Below are 19,450 nucleotides of genomic sequence, written 5' to 3' on the forward strand. Positions count from 1 at the left end.
AAAAATTTGTTACTCTAAATTTATATAAATAACGTAATTAATTATTTTGATTACATAACAAAGATATGCTAATCAAATTTATTTTAACATGAAAAATTCGTTTAAGTTAGTGTTGCTCCTTACTTTCAGTTAAATTGTTCTTTTATTTAATTTCTGACCGTTTTTCAAATCATGCCAGGAAATCCCCTTTTCAAATCATGCCAGGAAATTAGGTTTTTCAGGATGATAACTCTTTCAGAGCCCCCAGTGCAAAGGTTTTAAGCCATGCCCAGGGGGCAAATAAGGTTTAAATAGAAAGTTGTTATAAAAAGTTCAAAAAGCCATCAATTATTTGGAAATTGAAATTGCCCTTTTTAATAGTCGACAGTGGGTGAAGAGTAATTGACCCCATTCCACGCCCACCATTCCCGAAACACATCCAATCAAAATTTTGAGATAGCCATTTTGTTCAGCGTAGTTGATTTCCAGATTGAAAATATGTTTTAAGGAGGTCACTCCCCCACAGCCCTCAGGACAAGGATTTTAAGTTATACCCTGGGGGCATATAAGAACGATGTTGGCACAATGTATATTTTTTATTATTTTTTTTTCTTTACAGCAGGCCGCTTTGTATCGAAAAACTTACCATAAGAAATTCGAAAGGGGCTCATTAAATTGAAAATTGGACTATGCTATGCCATTTTTAATATTAAAAACTGATGTGAAGGTGACTAAAATCCCTTCCCTGCCCAACATTTACAGAAACACATCCAGTTAAAATTTTGAGATGGCCAATTTGTTCAGCGTAGTTGATTTCCAGATAGAGATTATGTTTTGAGGAGGACACTCCCAGCAGCCCTCAGGGCAAGGGTTGTAAGTAATAACCCGGGGGCATATATGGTTTTTATAGAACGCGTTGTCGTAAAAACTTCTAAAAGGGCTCATTCGATTGGAAATTGAAATGGCTAGTGCCTTTTTTAATAGTCGAAAGTGATTACTAACACCCCTTCCACGCCCACCCTTTCCCCAAACTCATCCAATCAAAATTTTGAGATAGTCTTTTTGTTCCACGCAGTTTAAAGTTCAGGAAATGATACCTCTGAGAAGGACACTCCCCCCACAGTCTTCAGGGCAAGGATTATAAGTTATGCCTTGGGGGTATATAAGTTTTTATTGAGATCTTTGTCCTAGAAACTTGAAAAAGGGCTCATTCGATTAGAAATTCAAAGACCTAATGCCCTTTTTAATAGTCGAAAGTGATTTGAGGATAACTAACCCCCTCTCACGCCCACCTTTTCCCCAAACACATCAAATACAAATTTTTGGATAGCCATTTTGTCAAGCGTACTTGATTTCCAGATAGAAATTATACTTTTGAGGTGGAAACTCCCCCACAGCCCTCAGGGCAAGGGGTGTAAGTTATGTCCTGGGGGCAAATAAGGTTTTTTATAGAAATCGTTGTTGTAGAAACTTCAAAAAAGGCTCATTCGATTGGAAATTCAAAGGGCTAGTGCCCTTGTTAATAGTCGAAAGTGATTAGAAGGCAACTAACACCCCTTTCACGCCCATCTTTTCCCCAAACACATCCAATCAAAATTTTAAGATAGCCATTTTGGTCAACGTAGTTGAAAGTTCTGGAAATTAGGTCTTTGATAATGACAACCCCCCCCCCCCCCCCCACAGCCATCAAAGCAAGGGTTGTAAGTTACGCCCTTGGGGCATATAAGGTTTTTATAGAACGCGTTGTCGTAGAAACTTCAAAAAGGGCTCGTTCGATTGGGAATTGAAATGGCTAGTGCCCTTTTTAATAGTCTCGAAAGTGATTTGAGGGCAATTAACCCCCTCTCTCGCCCACCTTTTCCCCAAACACATCCAATAAAAATTTTCAGATAGCTATTTTATGCAACGTAGTTGAAAGTTTTGGAAATTAGGTCTTTAAGGATGACAACGCCTCCACCCCCACAGCCCTCAGGGGAAGGGTCGTAAATTATGCCCTGGGGGCATATAAGGTTTTTTTTTTATAGAAAGCGATGTTGTAGAAAATTCAAAAAGGGCACATTCAATTGGAAATTGAAAGGGCCAGTGCCCTTTGAATAGTCGAAAAAGATTGAAGGGCAACTAACCCCCCTCTCACGCCCACCATTTCCCCAAACACATCCAAACAAAATTTTGAGATATCAATTTTGTTCAACGTAGTCGAAGGTTCTGGAAACTAGGTCTTTTAGGATGATAACCCTATCAGAGCCCTCGGTGCAAGGGTTATAAGTTATGCCCTGGGGGCATGTAAGGTTTATACTGAAAGTTGTTGTAGAAATTTCAAAAAGGACTCATTTAATTGAAAACTGAAACAGCTCTTTTTGATAGTCGAAGGTGAGTGGAGTGTAATTAACCACCCTATCACGCCCACAATTATGAAGAACATATACAATCAAGGTTTAGAGATAGCCATTTTGTTCAACACAGTTGAAAGTTCTGGAATTTAAGTATTTAAGGATGACAAACCCCCAGAGCCCCCAGGGCAAAGGTTGTAAGTTATGCCCTGAGGGCATATAAGGTTTTTATATATAGTCGTTATAAAACTTCAAAAGGGGCTCATTCAATTGGAAATTGAGAGGGCTAGTGCCCTTTATAATAGTTGAAAGTGATTGGAGTGTAACTAACCCCTCTCTCACGCCCACCATTACCCCAACCAAATCTAATCAAAATTTTCAGATAGCTATTTTGTTTAACGTTGCAGAAAGTTCTGGAAATTAGGTCTTTGAGGATGACACCCCCTCCCCGCCCTCAGGGCAAGGGTTGTAAGTTATACCTTGGGGGCATATAAGGTTTTTATTGAAAGCGTTGTCGCAGAAACTTCAATAGGGCTCATTTGATTGGAAACCGAAAGGGCTAGTGTCTTTTTTAATAGTAGAAAGTGATCGGAGAGCGACTAACGCCCCTCTCACGCCCACCATTTTCCCAGACACATCCAATCAAAATTTTGAAATACCCATTTTGTTTAACGTAGTTGAAAGTTCTGGAAGTTAGGTCTTAGAGGATGACAACCACCTTCAGAGCTCTTAGGGTAAGGGTAGTAATTTATGCCCTGGGGGCCTATAAGGTGTTTATAGAAAGCGTTGTCGTAGAAACTCAAAAAGGGCTCATTCGATGGGAAATCGAAAGGCCTAGTGCCCTTTTTAATAGTCGAAAGTGATTGGATGGCTTGACATTTTTATAGTAAAGATCGATATTGGTGCAATGTATTATTTTTTTTGTTGTTGTTTAGACCAGGGCACTTCGTATCGAAGGAGTTGTCGTAGGAGCTTCGAAAAGGGCTCATTCGATTGAAAATAGAAAGGGCTGATGCCCTATTTGATAGTCGAAAGTGATCGGAGGGAAACTAATCCCCCTTCCCACGCCCACCCTCCGATTTGACTTTATGTTTAAAAACTGAATGTTGCCACAAGATTAAATCAAAACGCACTTTGTTAATGCTAATTCCCAACAAGGCATCTCAGCAGTATCCCAAGAACGACTGATGGTATTATGTTCAAACTTTCGGGGCTGCTTCTGCTCTTAAAATCTTATCAAATCAAAATAGCGTAAGTGTATCCAAGCTATCAAAGAAAATAAACATTTTTTTGCGAATGGTATCAAGTTTTCCATTTCAGGTCAACTAGAGGAGGTATGAAACTAAATTAAACACTACTATTTATGTCCGGATTTTTAAAAGGGTGGATGTTGTTAAAAATTGCTGAAAAATTTTCTCCGACATACAAATAGCAGGCCAAACTATAAATTCTTAAAAAAACTAAAAGATTTAAAGTATTATTTTCTATTCTCCTTAAGAGACTATGTCGCTATAAAACGAACATGAATTGATTAAAACGCACTTTTTCACAAAACAAGTTTTTCAAAGAACGCTAAAGAGCTCCATTTAACCAAAAATGAACAAAAATCAAACCATCTACACAGCGTGAAACTACCACAAATCAGAATCGATATATAAAGTAAACAGAAAACGAACAAATATTGCAATAAATAACCGAGTCAAACTCAAAACGAGCATAAATTAACATTAGTAGGGCTCAAAACCCCTATGCCATTCCAAGGCTAGAACATAATTTGCACTTAACGGAATAAAACACAAATGAATGTACATTGTCAGTTTAATATACATATACTGATATTTAGTAATCAAAATGTTAATATCAGTTTATTTATTAAAGTCATAAAAGTAAAAACATTCATATTTTTTCAGTAAAGGGCAAATTATGTTCTGGCCTTGGGAAGGTAAAGGGGTTTTGAGCCCAACTCGTGTTAATTTGTGCTCGTTTTGAGGTTGACTCGGTTATTTATTGTAATTTCTGTTCGTTTTGGGTTTCATTTATTTGTCGATGCTGATTTGTGGTAGTTTCACGCTTGGCAAATTATTTTAATTTATTTTTGCTCATTTTTCGTTTAATGGAGTTCTTTACTTTCGTTTGAAAAACTTATTTTGTGGAAAAGTTGTGTTAATTAATTAGCCAAAAGAACTTCCGTAGAGTTCTCAATAACAAAAGCATAGTTATTTGACCTTTCAACTATGCTGAATTAAATGGCCATCTAAAAATTTTGATCGGATATCTTTGGGAAAAAATGTGTGGAAGGGGGGATCGGTGCCATCCAATCTTTTTGGCAATTTAAAAAGGGCACTCGAAATTTTGATATCCGTTCAAGTGAGCTCTCTCTCGATATTGTAAGACTGTTGTAGGACCCGATCTTGTATGCTCAATTAATTAAAAAACTTTTTCCACAAAATAAATTTTTTCAAAGAAAAGTAAAGAACTCCATTAAACAAAAAATGAGCAAAAATAAAATGAAATAATCTACCAAGCGTGAAACTACCACAAATTAGCATCGATAAATAAATAAAACCCAAAACGAACAGAAATTACAATAAATAACCAAGTCAAACTCAAAACGAGCATCAGCCCTTTCTATTTTCAATCAAATGAGTCCTTTTCGAAGTTTCCACGACAACTCCTTCGATACAAAGTGCCCTGGTCTAAACAACAAAAACAACAAAAACTAATACATTATACCCATATCGATCTGTACTATAAAAATGTCAAGCCTTCCAATCACTTTCGACTATTAAAAAGGGCACTAGGCCTTTCGATTTCCAATCAAATAAGCCCTTTTTGAGTTTCTACGACAACACTTCCTATAAACACCTTATATGCCCCTAGGTCGTAAATTACAAAACTTACCCTAAGGGCTGTGAGGGTGGTTGTCATCCTCTAAGACCTAATTTCCAGAACTTTCAACAAAGTTAAGCAAAATGACTGTCTCAAAATTTTGATTGGATGTGTCTGGGAAAATGGTGGGCATGAGAGGGGCGTTAGTCTTTCTCCAACCACTTTCAACTATTAAAAAAAGACACTAGGCCTTTCGAATTCCAATCGAATGGGCCCTTTTGAAGTTTCTACGAAAATGCTTTCAATAAAAACCTTATATGCCCCCAAGGGATAACTTATAATCCTTGCCCTGAGGGCTGTGGGGGGAGTGTCCTCCTCAAAAATATGTTTTCTATCTGGAAATCAACTACCCTGAACAAATTGGCTATCTCAAATTTTTATTGGATGTGTTGGGGGGAATGCTGGGTGTGGGGGGGGGGGCTAGTTGCCCTCCAATCACTTTCGACTATCAAAAAGGGTACTAGCCCTTTGAGTTTCCAGTCAAATGAGCTTTTATTGAAGTTTCTACGACAACGCCTTCTTTAAAAACCTTATATACCCCCAGGGCATAACTTAAAACCCTTGCCCTGAGGGATGTGGGGGAGTGTCCTCCTCAAAAACATATTTTCTATCTGGAAATCAACTACGCTGAACAAAATGGTTATCTCAAAATTTTGATTGGATGTGTTTAGGTGAATGAAGCGCGTGAGGGGGCTAGTTGTCCTCCAATCACTTTCGACTATTAAAAAGGGCCCTAGCCCTTTGAATTTCCAGTCGAATGAGCTTTTATTGAAGTTTATACGACAACGCCTTCTTTAAAACCTTATATACCCCCAGGGCATAACTTGAAACCCTTTTAAAACATATTTTCTATCTGGAAATCAACTACGCTGAACAAAATCGGCTATCTCAAAATTTTGATTGGATGTTTTTGGGGGAATGAAGGGCGATGCGGGGGCTAGTTGCCCTTAAATCGCTTTCGACTATTAAAAAGGGTACTAGCCCTTTGAATTTCCAATCGAATGAGCCTGTTTTGAATTTCACGCTTGGTAGATTATTTCATTTTTTTGCTCATTTTTTGTTTAATGGAGTTCTTTACTTTTCTTTGAAAAACTTATTTTGTGGAAAAAATTTTTTAATTAATTTCTGTTCGTTTTATATTGACACAGTCTTTTCAGAGAAAAAAAAATAATACACTAATTTTTTTCATTTTTTAAGAATTTATAGTTTGGCCTGCTAATTGTATGCTGGAGAAAAATTTTCAGCAATTTTTAACAACATACACCCTCTTAAAAATCTGGACACAAATAGTAGTGTTTAATTTAGTTTCATACCTCCTCTAGTTGACCTGAAATAGAAAACTTGATACCATTCGCAAAAAAATCTGTTTACTTTCTTGGATAGCTTGGATACACTTACGCTATTTTGATTTGGTTAAACTTTAAGAGCAGAAATAGCCCCGAAAGTTTGAACATAATACCCTCAGTCGTTCTTGGGATACTGCTGAGATGCCTTGTTGGGAATTAGCATTAACAAAGTGCGTTTTGATTTAATTTGGTGGCAACATTCATTTTTTAAAAATAAAGTCAAATGGGAGGGGGGGGGGGGGAGGGGGATTAGTTTCCTTCCAATCACCTTTGACTATTAAAAAGGGCATCAGCCCTTTCTGTTTTCAACCGAATGAGCCCTTTTCGAAGTTCCCACGACAACTCCTTCGATGCCCCCAGGGCATAAATTACAAAACTAACCCTAAGGGCTGTGAGGGTGGTTGTCATCCTCTAAAACCTAATTTCCAGAACTTTCAACTAAGTTAAACAAAATGGCAATCTCAAAATTTTGATTGGATGTGTCTTGGAAAATGGTGGGCGTGAGAGGGGCGTTAATCTTTCTCCAATTACTTTCAACTATTAAAAAATGCACCAGCCCTTTCAATTTCCAATCGAATGAGCCCTTTTGAATTTTCTACAACGATACCTTCTATAAAAACCCTATATGCCGTGGGGGCATAACTCACAATCCTGGCCCTGAGGGCTGTTACGGAGTTTTCTCCTCAAAAACGTATTTTCTATCGGGAAATCAACTACGCTAAACAAAATGGTCATCTCAAAATTTTGATTGGATGTGTTTAGGGGAATGATGGGCGGGGGGGGGGGGGCGGTTGATCATCCAATCACTTTCGACTATTAAAAAGGGCACTATCCATTCACTTCTCTAACCGAATGAGTCATTTCTAAAGCTTCTACGATGAACCTTTCAATATAAACTGCGTGGTTATGAAAAAAAAACAAAAAGAAAACATTGTGCCTACATCGTTCTTTACTTAGGCAGCGTTATCGTGCTGCCTATGATATGGTCATCCTTGAAAAAACAAAATGAATAAACACGCATCCGTGATTTTTTCTGTATTTTTATAAACAGGAGCTTGAAAAGCAGGGTTCACTGATATGTTCAATCTGATGGTATGACTTACATTAAGATGGCTTGACTTTTTGGTTGTCTCCCCCCCCCCCTTTTTTTTCGGAAATCAGGCAAATTTTCTCACGCTCGTAGCTTTTGAAGGGTAACATTAAACTTATTGAATTTTATATACTAACTGAGTTTCGGTTACTATTGGGCCAAATCGCTCCTGACTCACAGCTCGTTACCATGAACTGTTTGATTCCTTACTAGGTTGCAGCTATCAAAGCAGCCATAACAAGTGCTAACAACTCAATGCAGCACCAAGCAACTTGAGGCAAACACAATTATGCTCCTTCTACATCCTAACCTATTCAAAGCCTCACTCTTTTATCTCCCCCCAATAGGTTCCTCTTTACTTTAATGGTCTTTAATACACTCCATCAACGTAAGACCCAAAAACTTGTGTCTGGAGGGGGCAGCTGCCCCCTGCCCAATAGGAAATTACGTCCCTGTCACAAAAGACAATATTTGGTAATCTATCATCTTCATTACCTACCCATCTTGACCTTTCTTTCATTATAGCCCTATGAAGTGGGATCGGACCAGTTTCCAAAGAGCTTATTGTTGGATTTACTATCAGTGCAACGAGTACCTAAAACTACCCTTGGGCAATTCTTATGGACAAAATTAAACAAACCTTCCTCAGCCTTTCAAATCACCCAAATTTCAGAGCAGAGTTCTAATACAAATATTTATGCTTTAGTTAAGCGCAGGCCCTACAAATGAGGTATTTTTTCCACACGCTGATTTCACGAACTCTAAAGGTATTTCTACAGCCTTTACTCTTTTCTTAAGGAGTATTTATCAATTTTCAAAACACTGCAACAAAGACTGTGAGATACACTGACCATGGTACACATTTATAACCAAAGTGTTACCGACTCACTCTTTCTTTCTATGGAACCTAATATAGAAAGATGACATTGTCAATTACACTTCAAAGTTAAATGACCCCCCCCCACCTTCTATACGAAGTGGCTGGGGAAAAAAGACCAATTGGAGGGTAAGCCTAAGTAAGTGCAATTTGACTCTGTACTCGATGATATCTGACCTATGATGACGTCCTATATCTATTTAGGGCAGGGCAGCCACAATTCAAGGATTGGCTACTCTCGTGTTAGTATGATGCCATGACGTAATGCAGACACTTGTAAAAGAAAATCTCCAAGAGGGAGGCTCTAAACTTCTTGGTGAGGACTTTAGACCACAAAAAGTCGATTGTCTATCTTATAATTCCCGTTTCCCTGCATTTTGGCCCTCTTTGAAATGCATAAAGAAAATGCAGTTTTTGGTGAAAATTTACATTTCAACTAATCTAATTACTAAGGCGCTATAACTTTCAAGTTTCAATTGAATGAACCGTCCCCCAAGTTTCTACAACTGTTGCTAGTATGAGAAGTGGCTTGAAAAAAAACACATATGCCTCATCGTTCTTTACAAAGCGCGCCTTAATAGGCGCAATTTGATATAACACTGTTTTAGGTGTAACATTTGCGCTTTTTTAAGCTGTCTTTTATGAACAATTTTTATGGGAAAGTAATCAAGGGCCAAGATCTTTTTGTTGGAGTAAAGTTAATGTGAACTATTTGAGTGGGCTTTTCTCGGGGCAAGTTCCCTCAGTGTTAGTTTTTGGAAATCATTGGGACAAGATTTCTGGCCGTAAGCATCCTGGAGATGATCTTCCCACGGGCAAGTTTTCTGGGAACAAATATTCTTGTCAAGACTGAAAACCCTCTATTAGCTACTGAAACTAAGTGTTCCTAAGCGCAAACCTACAAATAGTGAATGGCAAAAACTCCCAAAAAGAAAAATCAGCATATAAGTACAGTTTCTTTTGTGGCTTTGACCTCTTCTCCCCCACGGAAAGAACCTCTGAGTCCCTAAAGTCAAGCATGTGTCCACTTATGCAATGCTACATAATAACACATAAACATTTGAAAAAGACAATCAATTGGTGAAAGGGTTTTGTTGGTTAATTTGTATTTCAATGAGAGCAGTAACAGTAAAAAAGATTTCATAACAGATTTCATCTGGATTCCAGACATACTCATGATTATTTTGTTGCAGGCCACTTGAAGAACACGATTACGCATAAAAATACCCACATATTTGGGAGGAATAAGGGGGCATGGTCCAAGAAGTATATTTCAAGGACCAACTAACTGTCAAAATTTCAAAGTATGCAAGGTATTTCATTTTAATATAATATTTGTTTTTGTTTTTCGGGTGAAGAAAATCCTAGACAATGACGACGATCTGTGTTAAGACATGAATACATGACTGTGCATTAACAGAAGTTGTTTCGCCAAAAATGTTTCTCCAGGACCAGACTGCTGTTTAGGATTAATATTTGTTGAACTTGCACATTTTTCTGTTCCACGGGCAATTTTCACTCTGGATTGTCATCAGAAAATATTTCTGAATGCCAGAAGGATAGGGGAACAGTACCTGAAAAAGCTTTGCTTGGCCCTATACATCCACCAAGGGCAATCAGTTTGAGCTAACAATTGTGTCTGAGTCATATGTTGATCCATTCAAACAAAGATTCAACATATGCATTAAATCTAGAAATGAGACTGGACAAAGGGCTAGCAGCAATTATAAAAACCCCTTTCGAATCTCCTTAATGTTTAAAAATATTTTATAAAGGAAAGATGGTAAGAAAAAAAATTGTCAAAACGAATCGTTAGCAAGACAGGCATGCAAGAAGAAACTTATTTTGTATATGGAGAATGCAAATATGTAAAAAAAAATTCAAAGGCATGGATGTTAAAATGACAATATGAAGATGTCGTAAAAATATTTGAAATATGCAATTTGAAATATGTGACCTGAACATGTATGAGTAAGCTTCAAATGCCAACAGAAAATAAATACTTCATGGTACTCCAAACTTTACTATTAAAACATAAAAAGTCAAAAATATTACAAATAGGCAAAAAAAAACATACCTAGGTACCGTAATTCCAAGTGTAGGTCCGAAATGACTTAGTGCCCAACAGTCTAGAAAAGAATATCAAATAATGAAAAGAGTTGTTACGAAACCTAAGAAACTCTTATATATTGATATTTGGGACTAATATACTTGTTAAATATATATTTAAAGTGTTTTTACTTTGGATATTGATTACCTTCACAACGTTTTCCAAAAAAAGCAATTCAAGAAGCAGAGAAATATTGAAACCTAAAAAGAACAGAAACAAAGTCTAACACAAAACAAATAAAATTGCTACAAACAAAAGAATAAGCAATTGTACAAATTTATGGAAGGTTTATGAATACAGACCAATTTTAGATAATCAATTGCGTATCCCAGAATTTTCAAGTTCTGTACCACAAAATTGCAGTAACTGCCACTTTACTGTAGCACAGTCTTTTTGGCTACATAAAAAGGGCACTAGATCTCTTAATTTCCATTCAAATAAACTGTCTCCCCATTTTCTAAGACCATTGGTTTAGTATGATAACCCCTGGGAAAAAAATAAATAAACATGCATTTATGATCATCCTTCTAAAAAAGCAAAATATTTTTGTAGATGGGAACTCAAAACCTCGACAGTCAAGTTATCTGATGTTCTGAATTCAATTGGGTAACTTTAATTAAAATCACTTATCTCCTTTGGGGAGTTTTCCTCCCTTTTCGAAAATCAGGATAACTTTCTCAGGTCTGCAGCTTTTCAGGCCTTTAGTATTTATTTGTTTTTTCTTCTTCAAAGAGATTTAAATGTAATTGACCAAAGAGGATGAGACTGTCAGATACTTGGTATAACCATAAATATTTTGCAAGTATTCTCAGCACTGCTGAGCAATTGCATGTTATTGTGACCTGAACACAAGGACATATTCCTCATTTTCATAATTTTGGAGAAAAGAAATAGATTTTAAAGCTTTTTGTGAGTTTTTGTTTTCACTAAGGTTGTACAGTTAAACATCTGTAAACTTGATTTCTGGCTGATGAACACAAATTCAATCTGGTACACCATGCATACAAGTAAGATCTGTAGCATTCAAGCTACATATAGTGAAACATTTTGATCTGATTCCAGGCTGTTCTCTCTTAACTAATATAAAGTAAACGCCCATCCAAAAATACAACCAGAAGGTGAAAACTAACTAATAGGATCTTCTCACTTTCAACTCCTTATTAAAAAAGACTTCAGATACATAACACTGGGTAACAAAAAATATTTTTTGAAATCGTCCAGGGTTTTCCAGCTGAATTAGACTAATTTTGATGCTCTGAGTCTGGAAATGACCTTGGTTTTGCTCCATCAGGTCAGGATTTTCGGCTAGAGAAATTAAAAAAAAATTTATTTGAATAAAAAAAAAATCCTGCAGATCATCAGCTGAGAAACCCACAATTTTTTTTTCCTGGTTTTCTCAAGAGATAACAGTCAAAGTATCCAAATTCAGTTTTTATTTACTCCATCAAATTTGATAAGCATAATTCATAATATTAGTAAAAGAATGGGCATTACATGACAAAAAATTTTAGAGTTCACTGCATAAATCAGCGTTTGTTTGATTCCCGTGTGTAAGCAGCTGCTGAGCTGTCTCTCTTCAACAACCAGCAGTATTCGGCCATCATCACTGCGTCCCACCTTCCCTGGTACCTCTCCTCCATTTGGCATGTCCTGATGGATCCTTTCTCCCTGCTCATTGCTCATCACCCCAAGGTTTTCAGAAAACTTCTCTGTGTGTAAGAACAGGAAGTGAATCTTTATAATCATCAAATACCCAAGTTTTTGGAAGGCCTCTATCATGCTGCTGACGATTATGGCATGGTTTGCTGCTTTTGTGTTCCCCAGGAAGTTGTTCACTGCCTGTACAAACGATTTCCACATCGCACACTCTAGCATGCTCATGGAGTTTTGGAACTCTGTGTCCTTTATGAGTTGCCGTATCTGCGGGCCATCAATAATGCTGGCCTTCAGCTTCACAATGATCAATCAAGGAAAGGCACAGCACAGGTAGTTGAAGCACCTCCCATCATTGTCCAGAGCACATGTGAACTGTTGCATTAATACAAGCTGTGTGTGTAGTGGTAGGATCAATATCTTCTCCTGGTCAACAAGAGGTTTGTTTATGATGTTTCTTGCCCCAGGCACTAACTGCTCTCACACTGGCCACTCTTTCTTTACATAGTGCTGAGCTCTGTCTCAACTGTGCCACATACAAATAAAGCATGGATACTTCGTGAGCCCGGACTGCTGACCAAGTAGAAAGTTCCCAATCTTGAAGTCGATACAGTATGGTCCATTGCTGCTGCTCATATTGTATTTTTTCAAGGACCTACTTCACTGTTTCATATTTCTCTTTGAGAGTTGTGGAGTGCACAAGAGGGATTGAGGCGAACTGGTTCCCATTGTGGAGGAGTACACACTTCAAAGAGCGCTTGTTGATGTCCATGAAGAGTCACCAATATCTCGGATCGTATTGAGGAGCGCCAAGTTTACCAAGAAGACTGGCAGCATCTCAGCAGTACACAAGGTCTTCCTCCTGTCAGAAGTAGCCCATGTAGCCCTCCTGCCTTCTACAAAAGAAAGTGATACACATGTCCTCATCAAGTAGATTTTTCTTTGAGTCTGGAGGCAAACATCTCAGAGGAAGTCTTCTGCAAGCTGAGATCCTGAACCAGATCATTAAGCTCACATTGTGAAAAGGGATGTGGACCATCTTGTGCTTTACTCCTCTTCTGTATACCCTCCCTTGTTTGCACTGCTGGTCTTGTTGCTGTCAAGAAGCTCTGTGAACACTGGCACAGGAATTTCTTTGCAGTGAGCAACTGTATGGAAGGTTGGGATACTGGGGGCTGTGCTGATTCTTCTAGTTGATGCCAGTAATGTTGATACAGCAGAAGTAACGATCTGATGCATGGCCTAACAGCTCCCTCCAAACCATCAGAATCCCAAATTTGGTGAAGTTTTTGCACCCTTTGTCCACTGCCGGAGGTATTCAATGCATGTCTTGCACACTGTGCATGGTGCCCAGGACTTATCCTGGTGGCTTGACTTCAAAGTAAGCCTTGTAGGCATGCTTTACAAATCCTGTGATGTTCCTCCTGTCTACTGACAGCATGTAATCTCTGCAGACATAGCAGAAAATGTTATTATATATTCTTTTATAAACATTTTTAATGTATATATTATCTAATTCTTTTTTAATTTGTTCAGTAACTTGCTGACATTTGCAGTTTAATAATTTTGACTAAGGAATAATTTGCCATTCTGATATTGGTGTTTCCAGTTTTTTAGTTATCATGCTTTTTTATGATTGCATTGCTTATATTGTTTTTTATGACTCTGAAATTCAAATTTGGCCCTTTGGGGCTAGTGATAAAAATCCTTTGAAATAAATATCTTATCTCAGTAAAGTTCCATTTACAGTTGCAAGTATTTGCAGTCTTAAGTAGTCATGGTTGTAAATAGCTGCGTTTGCAAGTACTGTAGTTAGAGTTGCAAGTAGGTATAGTCAGTGTCCTTACTAGCCAAAATGTTGGGGGGGGGGAGGAAGCTAGATATTTTACTGACTGGCTGGTCATTTTTACTGACTACTTTTTTTCAATAATTAGCATAATGTCCATTTTTAATACAATGTGTAAAATCACTACACAAGTCGGTAAAACTGCTGCATTTACCAACTAAGATTTTGATTTTGGTACATATCATGTCACTATTTAATGCTGTTTATTTAACCAAATGAAAAATTGTGGCACCATCTGTAAAATCATGGCAGGAGTTTATAAAACTGCTGCATTTACTGACCAAGTTCAAAATTTCTGTAGATGACATGTCAGTATTCTTGTGGTCTTTATTGAACTGAACAAAAAATGTTAGTGGCATCAGTAAAATCACAATTTTACCAACTTATTTTTTTACTGAGTGACCAAAAACATTGGGGGGGGGGGGAGTCTCCCCTCTCCCCCCCATACATGACGGCCCTGGATACAGTCACAAGGAGTTGTAGGTACAAGTAGTAAATAATCACTATAGCAAGTACCTTTAGTTGCACAACAGTCACAAGTAGTTACAATTGCAAGCAGTCACTGCCACAGTCATAAGTAATGAAAGTTGCAAGGAGTTAAAATTGCAGTCACAAGTAGTTGTATTAGCCTTGTGACTGCAAGTAGTCATAGTCAGAGTTGCAAACAGTCACAGTAGTGACTGCAAGGAGATATTGCAGATAAGCCCTTTTAATAATTTGGGTGAACATAGTGTCTTTTAGTTTAACACCCTCCTCAACATTCCCTAGTTTTACTTTAATACCCTTAGCCTTTCTTGACACACACACACACAATCAAACTGTTCCACATTTTCTTATGATAAATTTCATATGTAAACAATGGGTAGATTGCATAATTTACCACTCCTTTTGCAGGGGGACATGACATTCCTAGAGGCATAGCTATTAGACCTTTTAACTTTGCCAAAAAGTGGTTATCTTGGAATTTTGATCAGTATCAAAGAAGGGGGGGACTGTAAAAAAAAGACAAGAAACTTTGCCCTCCAAGTACTTTTCAACATGCCCTTGAAGTTTTAACTTAATACTCTCTTACATTCCAGAGATATTGCTGATACACACTTTTGACAACCAACAAGTGCATAGAGTGTTTAACTTTGTTCAAACTTTCTTGAAATACTTGCAAGTAGAAGCACTCAAAAGTCAAAATTTGTTGCATTTGCAACCACAGTAATAGTAGTGGTCCTGAAAGTTTTGAGTTAATACCTTTAGTCACTCCAAAGATATTGCAGATTCTCCTTTTTACAGTTTTGAATTACTTCAGCATGACCCTCAACATTCACTTTAACATCCTTAGCTTTATTGGACACACCCAGGATCAAATATTGCTGACTTTCAAATGATAAACCCTGTATGTAAACACTGGGCATATTCCATTATTTATAGCCCTTGCCATGGGGGCTATGTAGGGCTTAACACCCCATAGGTGTTTATTCTAGACTTTTTGACTATAAAGAACAAAATATTTTTTCTCAACATTGTGAAATTCTCAAAATTATGTATGTGCTGTCATCAAACCCTGGAAGGTACAAAATCCATCAACTCATTTCTGATAATGGGTTAATATTGAATAACCCTCTAGACATTGCTAATTGTCTAATTGTCAGCCTGGAACAGTCTTTCTGATTGTACTGTTTCAACTTCCTCTATAATTTCCTTAAAAAAAGCTGTTGATTGTGAGTGGACAAGTATCAAGAGGAAATATCCCTGGGATGCTCCTGTGATATTCAGATAACATCATTTCCAACCCAGCAAGAACTACAGGGGGTTATAGCCACATTTACTTGCTGGCAAGATGATTTAAGGTAAGGTAATATATCCCTCAACATTTCCTGAAAGTGATTCCAAATGAAAGTGGTTCCAGTTGCAAGTAGTTGCAGTGACATATAGTCAAAGTTGCAAGTAGTTGCTGTTGCATTAAATCTTAGTTGCAGTCACAGTAGCAGCGGTCATAAAAGTTTTAAGATAATGCCCTCACCTGTTCCTAAGACATTCCAGATATACCTTTTCAAAGACCTGGATGCACACAGTGTTTTTTTTTTTTTTTTTTTTTTAGTTCAATACACCCCTCAATGTTCCCTGAAATTTTACTTCAATACCCAAAGCCTTTTCAGACACATCCAAGACCAAGTATCCCCTCTTTCCAAATGATTAATCAAAAAAAACTTTTTGCACAAAATAAGTTTTTTTTAAAAAAGTAAAGAACTCCATTAAACCATAAATGAACAAAAATATAATCAAATAATCTAACAAGCATGCGACTACCACAAATCAGTATCAATAAATAAATTAAACCAAAAGCAAACGTAAATTAGAATAAGTCGAACTCAAAACAAGCAGAAATTAATCTTAGTAGGGTTCTATACTCCATGCTTTCTAAAATTCACAATATAATTTGCACTTTACTGAAAAAAAATCAAATAAATCTACTGAAAAAAATGTGCATTATCAGTTTAATGCGCATATGCTGAAATTTATTCTTTAAGATATCAATTCATTTTTGTTTTCTTAAAGTTATAAGTGAAAACATTTAAAAGAATTTTTTCAGTAAAGTACAAATTATATTCTTGCTTTTTGAAAATGTTTGGGGTTTGCTATATCAAAATGTTGATTGGAAGTGTTTGAGGAAATGATGGGTCTGGGGGGGGGGCATACGCCCTCCAATTGCTTTTGACTATTAACAAGGCCACTAGCCCTCTCAATGCCCAATTGAATGGGTCCTTTTTGAAGTTTCTGAATGACAATACTGGCAAAGACCTAATTTCCAGAACTTTCAACTATGTTGAACAAAACGTCTACCTCAAAATTTTGATTGGATGTGTTTGGGGAAATGGTGGGCATGAGAGGAAGGTTAGTTGCCCTCCAATCAATTTCAACTAGCCTATTAAAAGGGGGACTAGCCTTTTCAATTTCCAATTGAATGAGCCTTTTTTGAAGTTTCTATGACAACATTTTCTGTAAAAACCTTATATGCCACCAGGGTATAGCTTACAACCCTTGCCCTTAGAGCTCTAAGGGAGTTGTCATCCTAAAAGACCTAATTTCCAGAACTTTTAACTACATTGAACAAAATAAATATCTCAAAATTTTGGTTGGATGTGTTTGAGGAAATGGCGGAAATGAGAGGGAGGTTAGTTCCAACCAATTACTTTCAACTATTAAAAAGGGCACTAGCCCTTTCAATTTCCAATCAAATGAGCCCTTTTTGAAGTTTTAAAACAAAGTTTTCTATAAAAACCTCTTATGTCCCCAGAGCATAAATTACAAACCTTGCCCTGAGGGCTGTGGGGGGTTGTCATCCTCAAAGACCTAATTTTCAGAACCTTCAACTATGGTGAAAAAATGGCTGTCTTAAAATGTTGATTGGATGTGTTTGGGGCAAGGGCGGGTGTGAGAGTGAGATTAGTTGTCCTTCAATTCCTTTCGACTATTAAAAAGGGCACTGACGATTTCAATTGTCAGTGGGATAAGCCATTATTGAAGTTTCTACGACAATGCTTTCTATGAAAACCTTATATGGCCCCAGGGCATAACTTACAACCCTTGCCCCGAGGGCTATTAGGGGGTTGTTATCTTCTAAGATCTAACTTACAGAGCTTTCAACTACGTTGAACAAAAGGGAGATGTAAAAATTTTGATTGGATGTGTTTGTATAAATGGTGGGCGTGGAAGGGATGTCAGTTGCCCTACAATCACATTCAACAATTAAAAAGGGCACAAGCCATTTCAATTTACAATGGAATGAACCCCTTTTGAAGTTTCTACAACAACTCTTTCTATGAAAACCTTATATGGCCCCACGGCATAACTTTTAACCCTTGCCCTGAGGGCTGTGGGGGGTTGTCATCCTCAGAGACTTCATTTTCAGAACTTTCAACTATGTTGAACAAAAATGGCTAGTTGATTGAATGTGTTTGGGCAAAAAGGTGGGCATGAGAGGGGGGTTAGTTGCCCTCCAATCTCTTTTGACAATTAAAAAAGGCACTAGCCTATTGAATTTCCAATTGAATGAGCTTTTTTTTTGAAGTTTCTATGACAATGCTTTCTATAAAAATCTTATATGCCCCCAGGGCATAACTTACAACCCTTGCCCTGAGGGCTGTGGGGGAGTGTCCTCAAAAACATAATTTCTATCTGGCAAGCAATTACACTGAACAAAATGGCTATCTCAAAATGTTGATTAGATGTGTTTGGGGAATTGGTGGGCATGGAAGGGGTGTTAGTTGCCTTCCAATCACTTTTGACTATGAAAACGGGCGCTAGCCACTCCAATTTCCAATCAAATGAGCCCTTTTCAAAGTTTCTATGACAACTCCTTTGATATGAAGTGCCCTGGTCTAGAACAAAAAATAAATAAATAATACATAGTGCCAACATTGTTCTTTACTTAGGCAGTATGATTGTGCTGCCTATGATAAATCCAGCATGCAAAAAATGGACAGACTGTGTGTATGGCATCCCAATAGACATAGTTACTAGACCTTTGACTGTTTTGAACAAAATGGCAGTTTAAAAATTTCAATCAGTGCACAGGAGAGGGCAATGACAAAAATAGGAAAAATCAAAACCCAAAAAAGGGTATATCTCCCCTTTGCATCAACAAGAAGTAGTATTGTATTAGGACAATGGGGGATGGTTGCCTTCTGGTCACTCTTCACTAACCCATGACTTTTAAGTTAATACCCTCATCCATTCTTAAGATTTTGCTGATATGCTATTTGACAACCAGAATGCATAGAAAGCATTCATCCCTTTCTTAAAGTTTCACCCTAACACCCTAACTCTTTTGACCAGAATCAAATATGTCATCTTTTCCTAATTAAAAACTTTATATATAAACAAAAGAAAGCTTGTACAACTTACAGCCCTTGCCCCAAGGAATTTGGGGGGTTACATTGACCCTGGAGCTGTAGTTACTTGGCTTTCAGATAATTTAGAAAAAATGGTTATTTCAAGTTTTTATTGCATGTCTTTGGGGGCTAGTTGCCCTCCAGTCACTTTTGACTCTTAAAAAGGGAACTACAACTTTCAATTTTTGATCAAATGATCCTTCTCCAAAGTTTATGACAAAACCAGTAAATTTGCAGTGTTTACAACATAATATAGCTAGGATAAAAGTGAACATATCACTTGATTCCTTTTTTGCTCTTTCATAATTCAATAATTGCTTCTAGGGCAAATTCCATTTTGGGCCCTTAAAGGGCTCAAAACGGCTCATAGTCACCAAAAGTGTAAAAGCATATTTCTAAAAAAAAAAACAACTGATTAGTGAGAAAAAATTGGCCTTTGTAGCT

General features: G+C 37.2%; 1 protein-coding gene across 1 annotated transcript in view; it reads right to left on the bottom strand.

Annotated features, from left to right (window-relative positions):
- The window catches only part of Dp1 (satellite-binding protein 1 Dp1), an 80,231-nt gene extending 69,591 nt beyond the window's left edge, over positions 1 to 10,640 (bottom strand). Inside the window, 1 exon segment of the mRNA XM_089090650.1 lies at positions 10,589 to 10,640. The gene's annotated coding sequence lies outside the window, so the exon portion shown is untranslated.
- Positions 10,641 to 19,450: the final 8,810 nt, after the last annotated feature.

Source organism: Artemia sp. Qi Xiang Cuo, chromosome 6, assembly GCF_049724085.1.
Source record: "Artemia sp. Qi Xiang Cuo chromosome 6, ASM4972408v1, whole genome shotgun sequence".
NCBI lineage: Eukaryota > Metazoa > Arthropoda > Branchiopoda > Anostraca > Artemiidae > Artemia > Artemia sp. Qi Xiang Cuo.